The 18,938-nt window shown below is 35.6% G+C and overlaps 1 long non-coding RNA gene across 1 annotated transcript in view; it reads right to left on the bottom strand.

Annotated features, from left to right (window-relative positions):
* Positions 1–2,796: 2,796 nt before the first annotated feature.
* The window catches only part of LOC139826496 (uncharacterized), a 32,854-nt gene continuing 16,712 nt past the window's right edge, over positions 2,797–18,938 (bottom strand). Inside the window, exon 3 of the long non-coding RNA XR_011736593.1 lies at positions 2,797–4,345. This is a non-coding gene — a long non-coding RNA (uncharacterized lncRNA). The remainder of the gene's footprint in view (positions 4,346–18,938) is intronic.

The raw sequence follows: 18,938 nt of genomic DNA, 5'->3' as shown, positions 1-18,938 counted from the left end.
TTTTGTTGTTGGTTGATTGGTTTTGTTTTGTTTTGTTTGTTTGTTTGTTTGGTTTTGTTTTAATACATATAATCTTGCCAGAATTAAGATTTGCAAGTGCCTACATGATTCTTTTTTTCTAAAATACACTGTCTTGTTTCTCACATAATCCAGAGTGAACTCCAAGCTTCCCTTCCCCCAAAACAGAAAAAATAGCTTCAAGTTTTGAGTTGTTTTTTTTCCTAATTCTGCCTAGTCTCTGCATTTATAGTCTAATGGCCCTTAATGTCTTCTGGAAAGTGAATATTATGAAAACAGCAGCAGTATCCTACAAAAGTACAGTATCCTTCCTTTACTTATCCTTATAAAAGGTCTCAAGATTTATTATAGAGTTTAAGATTTGGAAACTTACAATTCAAAATCTGGGATCTGCACAAAATCCAACCTTTTGCTCTTATTTCCTTTTTTTGTATCATGGAAATAGAACAGTATTATACAATGTTTATAAGGGACTACTTTGTCAAATATTATTAATATGAACTCATGTGAATATTAAGACCCGTGAGACTGGCTTGATTTATCCTCTTGTTTTCCAGTTATTTTACATCTATATGCTCTAGGAACAGAATGCTAGCTTCCTTCCCCAGAAAGCCATGCAGGGGTAGCAGAAGCTCTGTAAGTCTTGTTGGTTCATGTGAATCAATGATCAATACCACATTCCTACTTAAAAGGCAAAAAAGAAGCAGAGATGTTTGTCTGTGAGTTTTTTGTGTGTGTGTTTGTTTGTTCGTTTTGTATTGCTTTGTTTCTGCTTTCTTTCTCTAATTCTATATTTCAAACTCTTGTTTCAGAAGAATTTAGGTTAATCTGCCAGGAATCCTGAAGGAACACAGATTGTTAGGTCTTTATGTGTCTTGTCCTTTTCTTCAATGGATATTTCTTCAGCTATTTTAAAGCCAGAACATTCTGGCAGTTGGAAGTTAAGTTGGCTAGCTGTCCAAAGTCACCTGTCTAGTATAAGGCAAAGCTGGGAAGATGAAGCTGAACCTAACTTATTATGCACTAGATTTGTCTCCTATTTTACTATTCATCCATTAACATAAATATTAATTCTTTATATATATGCTGAGAATAAACTAAAACAGTATGTAAAAGAAAATTTAGTTAAGAATTTCATTATTTTGAATGTATTTGTAACAGCAGCCCTCTATCCCTCACTTTAATAAGCCAAATTCACTTTTGGTGAGACAATTGTTAGAGCATTTTCGCATATCAGTTGTAATAATCTGAAAACTTCAACACTGTGTAAAACGATTTTTCTTTGTAACATTTCAAAACCTGCAAGGATAAAAGTCAACCTCATAAAAAAATATGTTTGATACAAAAATGGAGGAACATTGGATTTTGTTAAAATTGGAAGTATGGGAAAAGAAGATGCTTGTGTAATTTTGTGTGTTACAACAGCAACTTTCTCTTGTAGTTTTATGCTGCTGCAGTGCCCTCTGTCTTTTAATGTCACTATATACACTTAATTATCCCATGAGATACAGTGTTTATTCTTCTTCAGAATCAGGACAGCTTTGGCTGTTGTTTCTGTTCTTCAGGGTACCAAAGAAAACATCATTTATGAGTGATTCTCATAAACTTGGGTTTATCCCGTATCTTCTTATATGCTTGAGTTATTTAAGCCATTTTTCCCATGAGTTTATTGGTTAATTTCTAATATTTATACTATCATGGCCTAAATGTATCAATTTCAGCAAATGAGAAAAACTACGCAGATTGAAAAAGAAATTTCATTGATAACATTAAATTAAAATCACTTCAGTTGATAACCACGATAGTGTTCAGAGGTTTTATAACTCTAATTATAATTTAGTAATTAATACTGTTTTAGCATTAAATCCAGAGAGCTTTATCTTGTTTAATACACTTCAGAGAAATATCTGCCCCATTGGCCCATATCATAAACAATATTCTGAAGATTTGGAATTCTTGTGTCAGACATCCATCTATAAAAACTGGACAATATAATTTTTTGAAAATAGAGAATAATGGGACAGATGAATTATTTGAGGCAAGAACCTGTTTTCAGTGGAGAAGAGGGTCCCCCTGATATATGTGGAAAATAAAAGGTTAGAAAAGGCAGTACTGAAAATACCTTAAAACGACAACATTCTAAAAATAACTATGCATGCTCTTTTTCCATAAACTGTGAGTTTTGAAGTCTCTTAAAGAAGAAAAAAAAAAAAAAAAAGCCAAAAAAAAAAAAAGCCCACATTTGTGTGTTAGTGTGTCAAAATGCTGTATACTGTTTTGTGTAAGTCTTACAGCTGTGTATGGAACACATACAGGTGATGTACACCACTTTACACTAGTTATTATTCTCCTTTTTATGGGAATTGATTCTTTTTTTTCCCCCACGCTTTTATTTCTCCCATTTCCTCAGTATTACAGCATCACCCAAGAGAGCTCTAAATGATGCATGGTTAGAACAAAGGCAAGGGAATCTAGGACACTGCTACAAGACCAGACAGCCTTAGTTTCTGCTGTAGCATGTAACAATGGTGAGTATTAAACATTTACACATCTGCTTATTATCAGACTTGCTTATCTTGTACTTTTTAAATAATAACTCCTTTGATTTTACTGTAGCCTGCAATCTGCTCTTAGCAGGAAAGAAGTGCAGAAGAAATGTTTGCAGCCCCAGATAATCTTTTTCCCACAGAGAAATAATGTATATACGTTAAAAACAAGGTAAAGAAAACAACAAAACAACAGTGAAAAAAAATCTAAACAGCGGAGATACTTATTTTCCTTCTCATACTCCAAAATCTGATTACATAGTATTGTTTGCAACAATTGCATAGACAGAAGAAAATAGCATAAAATTTGGCAGATACTATGGCTAATCCTAAACTGTCACAGAATCTTCTTTGTTTCCTAAGGCATCTATTTTTAGCACTACTAAGGAATGCTCACCCTATAACATACCAAACAGTAGGAAAACTTCTGTCTAGTGGTGTTGTTCATGAATTTTACCCATATGTCTTCAAAAAAATCAAGTGACAACTGAAAATTTTAAAACTACTGTTATAGAAGTTTTACATACCAAAATTTCTACTGACAAGATTTTTTTTCAGTATTGTTCCAGCAGAACTATCAAGCTAAATAAAGCTGCACTAGGTCAGTTATTTGACTGGCAAATCTCCACTAAGATGACAGAGTCAGTGACAATGGTGATTTAGTATTTGATTTTCTCTGTATGATAGTAATGAACTAATGGCATCACACATCACAGTGAAGTGCTGTGCTGAGATAGGCAGTTAGTTATCTTGGTATAGTTAGTAGCTGAAATTTGTCTGCCGGGAGCTCCAGGATGCTTTTGTACCAAATATGGATGCTACCCAAGATGGAATCTGTTCAGCAGATTACTATTAATTGCACACAACATATTCAGACTCTTCAACACCAGTCAGAGTTGCCACTGGTTTTACCCTAAGTTCTTGCTTCATACAGCTGTGAATTCTTTTGTCCTTGCAAAACCTTGTTCAGGAATCAACATGGTGCCATACACAGCAAAAAGTGGTCAATATGTACAAGAAAGGCATGTACTTGTGAAAGGCTTATTCCCTCAAAAGATTTCAGTGATGATGGGAGCCTGGTGTGCACCACACATCCTGGACTGAGGCCCACTGACTTCTGCTGGCTTCCTCCTACAGGGTGGGAAGGAAATGTGTACCACAAATGGATAGCACCTACCAAGGCACTTCAGTAACAGATACATGCAGGTCTCATCCTGTAACTTATAGTCTGGGCACAAGGTTTTCTTCCTTCCCAGTGCTCTACAATACAGGTGTTAAACTGTACTGTGGAATTAAAAGTTGTGTTACTGTAAAATGAACTCTCTTCTAGGTGTACTCTAAAGATTCCCACACTGATTCCAACATCTCCAGGTGTATTATAGAGCAAAACAGACCAATACAACAAGAATGTTTTCCAGATCCACCTCAGCTTAGGGAAATTGATTGAAGTCCATTCATTTAGTACAAACTATTAGTCTCAAATCCAAGGAAGGAAAACAAAATCAATACAGCCATTTGAGAAGCTGACAATGCTTGCACCTGAATTCAGAGATATAAGAGTACACAGCCAACACTTATTGATGTGAAAAGATCATTAATACGATGTAGTTCCATCATTCGTACCAGGATTTTAATATTTTCAAGGAGTCTATAACATTTTATTCCCCCTTGCCTATAAAAAGTTGCCAGGTCAAAAGTGTCACGCTAGTAGCTCATTTCAGGTATTGAAGTTATATTTAAAATACTCTCCTCTCTGTAGATTTTCCTTCTGGTCAATGTCTCTGGAAAAAAAATGTTGAACAAAGGTGTGGTAAACTGTCTCATGGTTATGCAGCATACATATACTTCCAGATACTAACAGCAGTTCCACTCAAATTAGAAATCTGTCATTAGCACACATTGGTATAAAATGTGTATAAATTTTATTTGAAAACAAGAATAACAAAAGTCATTTTAAGAAACAGTCAAAATTTCACAAACTTATATAAACATCCCCTGAACCTGAGAGTCTTTCAAAACAAGATATTTTGGCTGCTGTGGTATTTTGATCAACTGTAATTGAATAAAATCATAATTGCATTGAAATTTTTAAAAACGTTTGTTTACAGTAAAGCTGTATGTTGAAATGTTGAATATTGCTGAAATGTCCCTTTTACAAAACCAGTGCAACTTCGCTGGCTTTAGTGAGTTATTCCAGCTTGTACAGCTGCAGTAACAAAGAAGCAGGCCAAGTATCTGTGACACAAAAAAAGGAAATCTTCAAAGTCATTCATGCCTTTCTTACAATACGTGCAGCTATGTAATTTTAAAGACCAAACATTCTCTTTTCTTTCCCTCCATAAGAAAAGCTTCTTCTTGCAACAGATAACTCCTTCCCCTTCACTTTACATGAATGCAAATGAACCTTTCTTATGATAGCCAAAATGAAAATTCAATTTACTTGAAGCACATACTAGACTTTCTTCTCCTAATTTACATGGATACACTTTTTCAATTACAAAGACCTTTCAGAATTGAGTGTTGAAGTCCACTCTCAAAAAAAGTCAATGGTTAACCCTCTGGTTTCCTGTGTTGCTAAAGGGAAAGAGTCTATTTTTTACTTAGACTAGGTGAACTGTCAAATATCTGCATTTAAATGGAGTGTGTTTAGAACTGTTTATGCAACAGAGCTCAGGGCTACTGGCTTCCTTGAGTACCAGGAAACAGAAGCACTTCATTTTATATAGTTCAGTTGTGTTGTTGCTCTTGGATATGAGGCAAGCAAGGTAAAAATTAGAACTGCACAGGAAGGAAAGCTAAGACGTATAAAAATACAAACACAAACACAAAATGAGTTACCTAAAACTCATCAAAGGTCCCCAAGTGTAATTGGTTGTTCAAAAAAAAGAAGTCTTACAAAATTGAAACAGATAAGCTAAAGGAAAAGCTAGTTTTAGAACACATAATTCCACAGGCTTCCATCTTGATGATTCAGTTAATTTTTCATTATTTGTTACCTTTCTGGTCTAACAAGTTTCTGGAAAGACAGAGCACTAAGGTGTCACTTTGACTAAACTAAATTCAGTGAGAGATAACACAGTGAACAAATTCACAATTGCTTATGTCTTAATTAAATTATGCTAATATAATTAAACCAGTAAGTATCCTTAGACATTTAATTTATTGTCAGCAATACAGTATGGATCCTGAACTGAATGAGGCTAGTCACCTTGCAGACCATGTCAAGTTGCACAGGCCTCCTAACACAGAAACAATCTTGGTATTCACCAACAGGTAATGATGAGTTTTAAAATATGCTTCTTCCTTTTTTTTTTTTTTTTTTTTTTTCCTCATTTGGTCATAGTATCCGATCAACTGGAAAGAGTGCTCAGGTTGTCCAACATAAACAAAAAGTGAAATTATTATACAGTCTTATTCTTTACCAATTCAAAGTCGATTCTGACATCTGAACCTACTGGGATTTACCAGTTGCACAGTAATTAACACAGATATATGTAAGAAGTTCTCTTCTACCAGGAACTGACAAGACAGCTCAGTGTATGAAACACAAGATCAATGAAGTGATGAACAGGAAAGAAAAATGGAGAAAAAAATGAAATAAATTCATTAAGGAGAAAAGACTTTTAGTGAAATGAGCTGAGATACACTGAAATGGTCTGTTTCATCTTTTGTTGTTGTTGTTTGTTTGTTTGTTTTAAATCCCAATAAAGCCTTTCCCGTTCCCTTTTCCAACTGCTGTTGTTGTTATAGTCCTTAACGGAAGCATAGCCTGAGTCAGGGTCACAGACTATCAGGAAAAAATGGAGAAGATACAAAGGTGGAGGGAACTTTATGCATCAGTGAGGTCAGACCCTATACAGAAGAACATGAGCACAAACATCCTTCCTTCCTTCCTTCCTTCCTTCCTTCCTTCCTTCCTTCCTTCCTTCCTTCCTTCCTTCCTTCCTTCCTTCCTTCCTTCCTTCCTTCCTTCCTTCCTTCCTTCCTTCCTTCCTTCCTTCCTTCCTTCCTTCCCTCCTTCCTTCCCTCCTTCCTTCCCTCCTTCCTTCCCTCCTTCCTTCCCTCCTTCCCTCCTTCCCTCCTTCCCTCCTTCCCTCCTTCCTTCCCTCCTTCCTTCCTTCCTTCCTTCCCTCCTTCCTTCCTTCCCTCCTTCCCTCCCTCCTTCCCTCCCTCCTTCCCTCCTTCCCTCCTTCCTTCCCTCCTTCCTTCCTTCCTTCCTTCCTTCCTTCCTTCCTTCCTTCCTTCCTTCCTTCCTTCCTTCCTTCCTTCCTTCAACTGCAGTTACCACAGTCTTAATCTTGATTATCTAGATAAACTTATTTTTTGCTTTGAAAGGGTATGGAAATTTTTAAAATACGCATTTTACTCAGTGTAAGTAACTCTCATTTCCACTTCAATGTGTTGTTACAAAATGTTGTCTCTAAAGTCATCTATTTTCTTTACCTTAGACCCTATTCACTGCTATCTGTGCCAAAGAGCCTTCATTTTCTCCCCTATTCAGTTCCTTGTTATGTTCTTTAGTACATAAACATAAATACATAACTGTATATGAAATTATATATTTTATATATGTGCCCACTTATGGACACACATACTTTCGTGTAGATTATGAAGCACTGATAATGGTTTTCTACTTGTTTATCCACTTGGTGTGACTCACCAAAAAGATAAAGGAATAAGTAGCACAGGACTTTTACCAGAGGTAAGTGTAGATAGTTTTAAACTATAACCACAAAACCCCTTCAGGCACCTGGGACTATTATTAGGAACTGAAACACATATAGCCACTAATTACAAACATATGGTTCTCTCTGCACTGTGTCAGGCAAACTGTGAATTACAACAGTATACAAAGTCCAAGTGAGTACAAGACAGCTGTAATCCAGTATTGTGAGTCTGCTTTTAGAGCTCTGTTCTCTTGTATGCATTTCATTGCTATATTTGCCTAGTAAAAAATGAAAACCAGCACAAATTAGTCCCTTGATTCCTGCTGACAGAACACTACTGCCTTCTTTCTCACAATTTATCTGTTCCTTCTGCAGTATTTTTCACTACATAGCTTTGAAATGCCCCAAGATAGTGCCATGGGGTCCTAGGAAGAAGTTCTACAGTACTTTTATCATTTTTTCTTTACAGATGCATATAGAAGTATGACCAAGAAGACATGATCTCAGCAAGCCAGGTCCCAAGACTGTTCTTCTATCAGTATGGGCTCTGTGCTAGGATCTGACTAGCACTGCTACCGGAAAAGAGAAAAAGATTCTAGTGATATTATTTTACCACACAGTTCCTCCCATGAGGATCAGACAAAACTGTAGATCCTGTATTATGCAAGATCTGGAGCACGAGCTCAGTACTGGATTTTGATTTGATAACATGGAACAACTTACTGACTTGGACTAGATTCTGTCTTACTTAGCTTCTCCATTGATCCATAGAGTGGTTAAATAACTCACATCTTGGTATTCTTCATCCCTCCTACCTCCTATAGGAAGGTATTTTGAGAAGGAAACTAATCAAACACGTTATCTGTTGACTTTCTACTTCGTCCTTTTACATTGTAAATTCAGCGAGAGAACATGTCCTGCTATGCATATATCTGCAGTGCTCACTCCAACAGGACCTGAGTCTCATTGACAGCCCTTGGAAAACACTATAACGCCATTAGTAGTCATATGCTCCCCGCTTAAGTGACCTCTTTTATTCCGTTTTGCAGTTGTCCAGTCAGGAATCTCATCTATTTACACAACAGCCTGGAGAGCAGAGCATTTTTTATTTCACTGCATGGAGGGATGTAATCCTAAAGTGATTTTGTGAAAAACGATGAATGTGCTGCAAACATGGAGAAATATTTCTTCTTGTAAGTGCAGGTAGAAGAGGAAAATTACCTGTGGGTACAATGAATTCTGATACTACTTGTGGGTTCAGGCAGATGCAAGTAGTCCATTATCATACTGGCAGAGTCATCAGTCTTTACAAAAAGAGACTAAGGAATATTGCTGAAAATAAAATACTGTCATCTCTGAAATGCTATGTTTTACTTCTGTTTTTTGGGCATGTGTTTTGGAGGGTTTTTAAAAATTATTCTTAGTTAGTGCAAATGTACCTTACAATTTAAAGAAACATTCAGTTGACTATTCCAGTTTCCTTTCATGCAATTAAAGGAGTCTGTTTACATCCCTGCTCAGGGAAAAATGGAAGTTAGAATCACAGAAGAATTATTCTGTATTCATTACAAAAATATCTGTCACAGAAACAGTGATGCAGGGTATACTGATGGAAGATGTAGTGACTAATTCACCTAGCATTCTGTGACTGAAAGCTAGAGTGCTTGACTCTCACAAATAGCTTATTTAAGGGAAAGAAGGCAGAGACCAGACTTATGTTCAGCTTGGTGCAGATCCTAGAGAGACATTCGAAGAGGGGTATGAGTTAATGACAGATAAAGTTTCTCACAATCCCAGTGGGGAAGAAGAGAAAATTCTTTGATTGCTCTGAGTATTCTTCCTGGGAGTAGACAGAGTAATAACAACCACAAATACAATTATTCACGTGTGCAGTTTGCAAAGAGCAAAATAGTTCTTTGCAAACCTAGGAGAAAAAAAAAAAAAGTCAGGTGAACTAGCCAGTAAGTTTCCAGTAGTTTTTGTTTCAGTACACTCCCTGCCTTCTCTCAATTTTCTGTTTTCTTCTGTCTTTTTACTGTTAAAAATTGAAGATAGATCCAGAACTTTTATCCTTATCTTCAGTGCTACCTCCAGAAGAGAGCTGTCTGCAGGCTTCTAGACCATGTTTCTAGGACAATGAAAAGGCAAACTCGATGAGGTGGACTCCTGTGACTCTGAGGAAAGGTTTTGTCACTTTTTTTTTACAAATTGATTTCAAAACATTTTGTTTTGACCCTGCTGGAACAGTAGTATAAGAGAATTCGAAGGAGAAATCAATTTTCTTAGGTGACTGTTGTTAGGCACTGTGATCAAGACATCCACAGATTTTTTTCTTCTTCTTTTCTTCTTCTTATAACATTTTGGACACATACAGCTCCTGAAGCAGATAAAGATCAGTACCTATATATCTTTTCTCTCTCTCTAACATAAATAACTATTCTTTTGCCGCACTGTTTCTAACATTTTTAAGTAAATGGATTTAACCTTTATACTTAAGAAGTATTACTCCTTAAGTGTCTTCATTATATTTTTCCCTTTGTATCTTCATACTCTTCAGGGTCTTAATTATTGGATTCTTCATTGCCTGCATCATTGCCAGAGCATGAATCCTTCAACTCCAGCTTGCTCATGACAGTACTAAATCAAATGGGATGTCACATTCACAATCACTGTATCTTACAAAGTTTTGGTTCAATATTGAATTGCCAGGTGTAAAACAATAGAAAAGACATTTTGTAGCTTTTTAAAACAAATATATTCATAACTTGAATCATAACCATTAATCAAGTATTACTATGAGTACTGAGATCAACAGTACTACACTTAAAAACTTTCAACTCAGAGTGGGTACACAAAAGGTACACAAAAAGGTACACAAAAACCTTACAACTCCTATCGCTTCAGGGTTCTGTTTTATGAGAATAAGTGTCATGATAGTTACTTAAGGTAAAAGATATACCTCAGTGGAACACAGACTCAAAAACATATGTGAAATTCATGCTACATGATTGCAGGGTTGCATCAAATTTATTGAGAATTGATTAATTCCTATAGTTACCTCTCAATGTCACTCCAAAATAAAGGTTCTTCCTTCTCTACAAGTCATATTAATTTATACTTGGTGTTAATTAAAATCTCTTAGGAACACTATTGTGTTGTGGAGTCTTTCTGCTGTTGTTACATAATCCCACCTGAACATTCTTTTTTGAAGTAGTTTTTAACTTTATGGTAACAGTATTTAGTTAGTGTGTGCATGCACACATTTTACAGCTAAGCTTTAATCACTTTCAAGGCTAGGTCTTTGTTTACTGGTCTTCAGAAATTAATCACTGTCATTGCATTGTTAAGAGAAAAATAATGAGACATTGATTAAGTGGCTACAATTTGTGCACAGTGTATAAAAATCAGGTTATGCAAAACCAAATCAAGAGCTTAAAAGATATTATTAAGATAAGCTCCTTTCCTACCTTGCATTGCAAATGGTGGTGGCTAAGGGTGCAGTAATTATCTCATGGTCATATTAATATCAAAAGAGGGGAATGCTTTAGTAAATATTTGAAAAACTGTTAATATATCTGCATAGACAGACATAGTGCAACCTTCAAGAAATATTGACTTAACAAGGCAGTTACCTACAGGTTTTTTTACTGTTATTCTAAATGAGTAATAACCTATCTTCTGCGAGCAAAGTAACTCTGCAGTTAAAATCTTGTATCATACATGGCTGGGAAGGAAGACCATGTATGGTTTTGTGTACCTTTTGATTCCCACTCTGAATCGAATGTTTTTAAGTGTAGTACTGTCAATGTCAGTACTAACAGTAGTACTTGATTAACAGTTATGATTCAAGATATGAATATATTTGTTTTTAAAAGCTATGAAATGTCTTTTCTATTGTTTTACATCTTGCAATTCAATGTTGAGCCAAAACTTTGTAAGATACAATGATTGTGAACATGACATCCCATTTGATTTAATACTGTCATGAGCAAGCTGGAGTTGAAGGATTCATATTCTGGCAATGCTGCAGGCAATGAAGCATCCAACAATTAAGACCCTGAAAGGTGTGAAGATACGAAGAGAAAAGCATAAGGAAGACATTTGAGTAATACTTCTTTTGAGTTCCGATGGTAGCATTCTGCACAAGTACACATTGTGCTGAGAAAGAGAGCAAAGTGGAAAAACACAGCCTACCTCAAAAAGTATAGAGTTGTAGCAGCTTTTGTCTGTTGAAAGTGGCTCAGTACAGTCTTTACAAGACCTTGCATAAGTGGTAAATACTTTTCCCATGTAACATTAGTGAAATTCAGCAAATTATGGATTAAACAAATCTAACCGAAAGTCAAGTTTCTTTTTATGTCTATTCCCAGTGAGCAGTACTGTTGTAGAGTATAAAATAAAAAATATATAACAGGTTTTGCTTAAATAAATGTTGGTGTTCCAGAAGATAATAAGTCATACAATAATAAGAACACTTTTCCCCCTCTCATTCCAAGAATTCTATATTTTGTTTTCTAGTTTGCTTGAATATACAGTCTTGACACTGAAAATCAAGATGTCAGCTTCTGAACTGTCAGGCTTGTTGCTTAAAAAAAAAAAAAAAAAAAGGATTCTGTGGTAATGTTAGGCAAGAGATTATTTTTAGTGATGTATGTATAAAAATTCAGAATTTGATCTAAAATAAAATTAAAATACCCCCCCAAAATTACTATTACATTTGTGTCTTTCATTCCAGTCTCATTATTGTCATTATTGGTTTCAAAGAAAAACATTATTATTTTAAAAATATTTGAAGAGCAAAGAAAGCTAGTATCTCAATTTGAGAATGTCTCAAAGTTTCCAGTTGGTTGTATGTGACTTAGCATCTTTTGATGAATCTAGTAATTAAGGCAGATATTCAGCTGGAGAGTGGTCTCTTTAAAATATACGTGTATATATATATATATATATATATATGTCAGTATCAGGGATCAAAAGAAATAGTAATTTTTAAAATGGATTTGGAGAAAAAAACTTTAATAAGAGGTCTTTGAAGTGTGTGATTAGCTTTTCTGAAAAAAAAAAAAAAAATCTATGGGAAAAATTACTTTTATCAGGTATCACCCAAACACAGCCTTCATTTTGTCCATGATTTTTTGAGCTGGAGAGTTTTATTGCATTCCCGTAATCAGTTATATAAAGTTAATGATTAAATTAAGTGACTTCATGATGAAACACCAAAGTCAAGGCACTGTGTATTAATCCTAAACTTCATTCAGAAGAGTAAGTTTCAAATTATATGTATGGGTATTCTGTTCAGAATTTTTAGGATTGTAAGATCACAGGAAGCATTCAAAGCACTTAGCAACACAGCTGCTCAGGCACAATACACCCACTCACATATTCTGCAGAGGGATTTTTTTGGATTTTCCTCCTATCTCCCCCCCTCTTTAATTTGTTCTAAGAAGTAATTAGTTCCAATTAGTCATCATGAAACTTGTTACCATAGTTTAGTCAAAGACTAATAAAGTCCAAAACCATCAGGATTGTATAGAAATGAATTATCGAATATTTTGTACCAGTTCCAGTGTAATAGATTTGAACATTCTAGGCTGAAACACAATGATCAGGATTCAGCTTGCTCGTAGAAGTGCGTAGCTTGAACATCAGGCAGCCTATTACTTTTTTTCCACTGGGAATATTCATTTTCCACAGTCAAAGATTCAATAAAGAACCCCCTGAGGCCATCTATGGCATGTGTACAGGAAGATATAAGCTCTATCAGAAAGAAACAAAACAAAACAAAACTAAGCAACAGAAAAAGGAAGTACCACAAACTAAAGAGCATTCTGAATGCAGTAATGTTTAGATCACTGATGATGTAAAGGCTGCCTCCTTCAGACTGTTCATCTGAATTAGAAGTTAAAGGGTAATCTGCTCCCCTTGTAAGAAATGTGGGGCCAGCCTGCTAGCTAATTATTGTCTTCGCTGGGACTGTCCTACAGGCTCTACTTTTCAGCTAATCTTCTTGAAGAGTTCCACAGTGTAACAGGCTTCTTAGAGAACTGGTTTGCAACCTTTAAGTTGTACACTCTGTCATGAAGGTACCCCAAAAGTCGATTTTAGGCGAACAAAAAGTTCCAAACCAGACTTTATTTTAGCCAGAGAAGTGTAACCAATAACCTGACCCGAAATAGGGTTTATACAATTATTTAGCACTCCTACTACATAATATACAGGTTCCGATATCAGTTGAGGAGATTATTGGGGTATGACAACATAAGAATAATGAGGATCCACAACGTATATGCATACAGTCACAAGAAAAAAAAACAGAGGCCTCTCACTCCAGGGTAGCCACAAGAAATAATCACTCACCTGGGCTAGATCAGGGCTCACACTTGCCTGGATTAGGTGAGGACTCATTCAGGGATATATCCAGCAGAGAAAAAAAAAAACACACACCACAGGAGGAGGTGAGGCACACTCAATCCTGGGAAGTCTCCTTAGACGGCATCCCAGCCTAAGGGGAGGGCTCCAGTTTACAGACCTGCTGCTGTGAATAGACCACTGAAAGGCAGTCTTTGGCAGGGACCCTGTTTTATAGCCTGGTCAGATCTTGCTATGGCATTACAACATTGTCCAGAAGTTCCGCAGCTACTGTGATCACCTCCTCTATTAATAATCCTGTCAATTGACTGAGGGTCCCACCCCTCTTGCCCCACCAGCTGGTGGAGGTGAAGTCGCCCTGCCCCGGGGTAGGGGAGGACCCTAGGTGTGTGTAAGGGGACAGGAACAGCGGGGCACAAAAGGTACTAAAAAGCCATCAACTGCTCTGTTGAAGGCTCTGGATCTCTGGGGTATGTGCAACTACCACACACCCCTATATTTTTCCAGAGTAGTCTTTCTGTCTTATCAGTAGGAATAAAATAATGAGCCTAAATTTCCTCCATAACCGTCGTGCATTCAGGAATTATGCTACGAATTCCTGAAAGTCCTTATGCCACAGAAACACTATTCTAGCATTCATCACCGAAAGGAGTAAAGTCTCCTCAAATCTTTCAATGGCTTTGTGTTATACTTTCTAGTTTCACAGATTGAAACTGTAACCATCTTGCCTCAATCTTGCTTCAGGGTTTATCATCAAAGAGTCTGTAAGAGCAACTTGAAGCTCCAAGACAAATATCCTTTCTGCAATAGACTTGATTTGTGTATCCACATATCTACCTATTGTTGAAAAACTGCATCCGTTTCTCAGGAAAAGACAGTAAAATTGGTCTGCATGTTCCATCTGCAAATGGTGATCCATCTCACCAGCACGATTGCACAGTAACATTCAGTCTGCACCCTAATGAGTTCCAGATCGATGGTTGTGACACCTGTGTTTCAATATTGGTGAGTCTGGCCCTTGAGCTGCTGCTTATTTACACTATCTTAAGTGATGCCACTGTCATAGGACTGGCAACAATCAATATTTCATTAGTAAAACCTTCAGCTTGTTCTGAATGGTCAGGAAACCCAATCGTTTGCATATTGAAAATACATTTTTTTAAAACAACGTTTATAATACGGTACCTTGATATTTTATCTACTCAACATAAGGTAACTATATTTCGGTCCACCCAACACTTAATGCCTATATTCAAGAGTTGCAATCTTTATATGACATCATTGAGAGGCACAGAAAGTGAAGGCATTCCTTGCTAAAAAAAAATAAAATTAAATATAAATAAATAACTAGCTAAATTAGGAAAAAAAAAAGTGGAAAAACATCAAGTAAATTAGCAAACAGTTAAATACATATTTGTACATTTGTTCACATATGAACACACAAAACTGAAAGATAAAGATGCAAATCTCAGTAAGTTTTCATTTTTAACATACTCCTCTTTCATTGTTCGCCAGCTTTACCTTCACTGTAAGAGTTGTGTGTTGATTTTAGTCTTGGAATATTAAAGTCAGCTAAACTACAACTACTGCTTTCATTTTTTAAATTATCCAAAAAGAGCTATTATGTGCATTACTTTCTTTATGAGTTCCACGTTGAAAACTACTCATTCCTCAGCAGTAATACTAAAATACGTTTCCAGATTTAAGATTCCTAAACATAGAAATTTGGAAGAAATTTATCAGTACCGTGATTTTTCAAGCATGTAGAAGTTAATTATTCTTTATGTATGTCTTATCCAGTAAATCTAATCTTTGCATATTACCAAATAATTTAGTTATTGCAGAAAACTCTTGAATTAGTTAGCACACTGAACATAAATGAATACAACAGTTTTTTCATGTCTAAGTTTTAACTAGAAATCATTTACTGCTATTATTCAGTACATGTGCTCTGAGTTTAGAACTGTGTATCTAAATTACAAATAATCAAAGAAGGAGGTGGTAAATCCTCAAAGTACAATAAAGATGAAAAAATATTATGTGTGTGTCTGTGGAATGAATTTTAGACAATAAAAATAATTTTTCAGGTATTTTTTAAGGCACAACTAAATGAAGGCATGAATGAAGTAAACAATTTTAAAAATTAAGACAACATTTACAGCAGCTTTTCTGTTTGAGTGGGATTTTTTTTTTTTTTTTTTATTTCATTACTGATAGAAAACACTTAGTCATCTTTATTCCATTCCTGGGTATAATATAGCTTATGTTCTTTGTTTAAAATTATAAATCCAAACAATCAGATTTCAAAATGTAATTGAATGACATTTGCATTTGCTTGGATGAAGATTTCACAGTCTTTGAAATAATAGGCTGAAAATTTATGCTTCCAATTGCTCATTCACCTAAGCGATTAAAATACTTCATCAGAAGAAAAAAAAAAATAATAATTCAAACCAAAAGCTACCACTCTTTTCCAATCATCAACTTGAAACTTCAGTGAGAAGCAGGGGGTGTTGCATCTTTCTATAAATGAAAGTAGTTCTACCTTTGTCAGCTATTAGGCGATAATCACAAGTGTTGATCTGTTAAACATGGAACAGAAGTGAGAAAAGTGGTTGTAAAGACTAAATGCTCCTGAGAGAACTCTTCCGACAAATATGAGGAACCCAAAACCACAGAAGGGCTTGATGTTACACACCAGTAGTGGTAATATACAGGATGCAGGAAGGAATGGAGGAACAATCCTGTAGTAAGTAGTAGTATAGCAAATGTTAAACTGAAGAAAAACATTTATTCTATGGTGATAAAGAGATGCACAATTGCACAAAGAATGAATGTCTTATGTTTAAAATATGGAAAAATAATAAGGCAATCTTAGAAGTAATGTTCTAAACCAATTATTCTTAATGAAAAATGTAATAGACTATTCTCTGAGAAATTAATGAGAAAAACAGTGAAGTTCAACATCTATTAACATTAATTGATATTTTACTGTTGTTGAAAGGGTAGGCCATGCAAGGATAGATAATTTGAAACAGCAGCTATGTATGTCCAACAGCTGTGATTGTATCCTGCTGGAGTAAACAAGCTTACAATAAGAAACCTAAAGGAAAGTACTTTAATAAAAACAGTCACTCCATGTGTTTGTGTTTTGTGGAAGACAAACAGAGCATGTGATTTGGAGGGCAAGTAAACATTCAGCAATGTAACCTGAAGGCATGAGGTACCAAGTTTCCCTTCTCTAAACAATGAAAACTGTTTTCCCCACCAACCAATAACTGAATGAGACAATAATTGAATTAAAGGGATAGCTCTAATTCCTTATCTTGAAAGATCAGCTCTGATACCCAGTAACGAGATTTGCACAGGTATGTCCAAGACTTGTACATGCAGCTTCAATGAAGATAAACAATGAAATATGTAAACCATTTAAGTAAACTCATGGAACACATATATTAAAGTCTAGCTTCTAACATTATAACACCCAGCTTCCCAATACCTTTCCTTTGACCAATATCAGTAGCATAGACGGACTACCAACACTCTTCCTCCTGACACCTGGTCCCCTGACCAACAGTGGCAGCAGAGGTAAGATGCTGCCCACATTTTTCATGTAAGGTACAAATGATTCTCCCAGATCACATTGCTGTTGGTGGAGCCAAGAGGTGGCACAACTTCTACCTACATTTAAGAAGTTTTTGCATGATTGACTGTTGCTGCCAGATGACTGAGGACATTAAATGTCCCTGGCAGTCCATCGAAGCTATAGCATCACTTACAATCCTGTGTTTGTTGTTAATGGTCACTGTATGGTCAATAAATGTTAGGTGTTTAACACGTTGTCAGACTCCAATACTATTCAGACTACACATTGAGTGTTAGATCTTTCTTGACAAATAATCCTTTAAAACAAAACCTAAGCTTAGTAGGCGGGTTGGTGTGTTGAGTGGGATTTCATTACCACCTTATGTGTAAGACCGTTACATTTGAAATCCTCAGACTGATCTGAAAATATTTTTTGATACTAATCTGAAAAATGCTTTACCAGGGAGGATGCAGCTTTGGCTAGGTCTATTTACTTAAGTTTTCTCCATGTGTTTCCTCCTGAATGGCCTCCTCTGTTCCTCAGACATAGAATCATAGAACACTTTTGGTTTGAAGGGACCTTCCAAGGTCATCTATTCCAGCTCCTCTGCAATGGATATGATTTGCTGTACCTTAGCTACCATTTATCTTTAAAATAACAGATACAAAAATTGAAAGGGCATATTTGTTGGGTTTTGTTTTTTGGTTTTTGTTTGTTTGTTTGTTTGTTTTTTAAATCATAGTATTTTTAATTTTTTGTTATTCTTTATTATTTCTAGTTTTAGTCTCTTTTTTACCAGTCAAGCACTGCAATGTAATGTTCAAGTTATTTATATGAAATATAACTATGATTGCAGTTGAATAGGAATTGTTAAAAAACATCAAATATTTTTGGAAATATTGTCAATATTAATATTAAAACAAACAAACAAAGAAAGAAACAATATTTTAGGCTCTTTTTTTTTTTTTCACTAAAATGAACTCTGCTTATTAAAAACATGTCTCCTCCTGCTTTTGTTCCAGAAACATTCTGACAAAACAAATTCTCGACTGCTCAATTGAGTACTGTAGTTTAACCTGTCAGGGCAATTGTGTGTTTTGTGATATTAGAAGACTTCAGATAAGTCAGCCTTAAATTAAAAATGGAAATATTTTTGAAAATATATAAATGGCAGGCATCTGGAACATCTACAATTTGGAACTTCATTTCAGAATTACCAACAACTAAATCAATCCTTGTCTACCACAGATAATGAGACAATGCTTCACCATGGCAAGCAAAGCATTTAAGCTTATACTTAGCTGTTAGTATGCAATCAAGTACTCTTGATGTTAGAGGAACTAATGTCTGCCCAGAGTGCTTGGCTAAACTAGGATCTGATGAAACAACCTGAAAAATGTGTGACATGTGTTTGTTATATACTTGGCCTCAATGTAGAAGTAAGTGTCTGGCAACTAAACCTTTGGCCCTCTTCTGCTTCATGTAATTTGTAGTATTGTTACTGCTTCATAATGTTTCTCAGAATCAAAAAGGGATACATGGGGCATGACAGCTCAGTGGAACAGCACTCTCATATCAACTTAGCACATTCTTCTCTACGCATTGCTCTGAAAGGGGGTCTTCATTCACTGATCAAAATGAGGTGCTAATGCTGTGATTAGGATTTTGAATGATCTTGTAACATACTTTCTTGAGTGCAGGCAGATTGACTCTCCATTAATTTTTTAACGAGTCTATAATGTCTTTGGTGGA

Source organism: Patagioenas fasciata, chromosome Z (assembly GCF_037038585.1).
Source record: "Patagioenas fasciata isolate bPatFas1 chromosome Z, bPatFas1.hap1, whole genome shotgun sequence".
NCBI lineage: Eukaryota > Metazoa > Chordata > Aves > Columbiformes > Columbidae > Patagioenas > Patagioenas fasciata.
The sequence above is the reverse complement of the archived record's forward strand: the minus strand, read 5'-3'. Positions and strand labels throughout refer to the sequence as shown.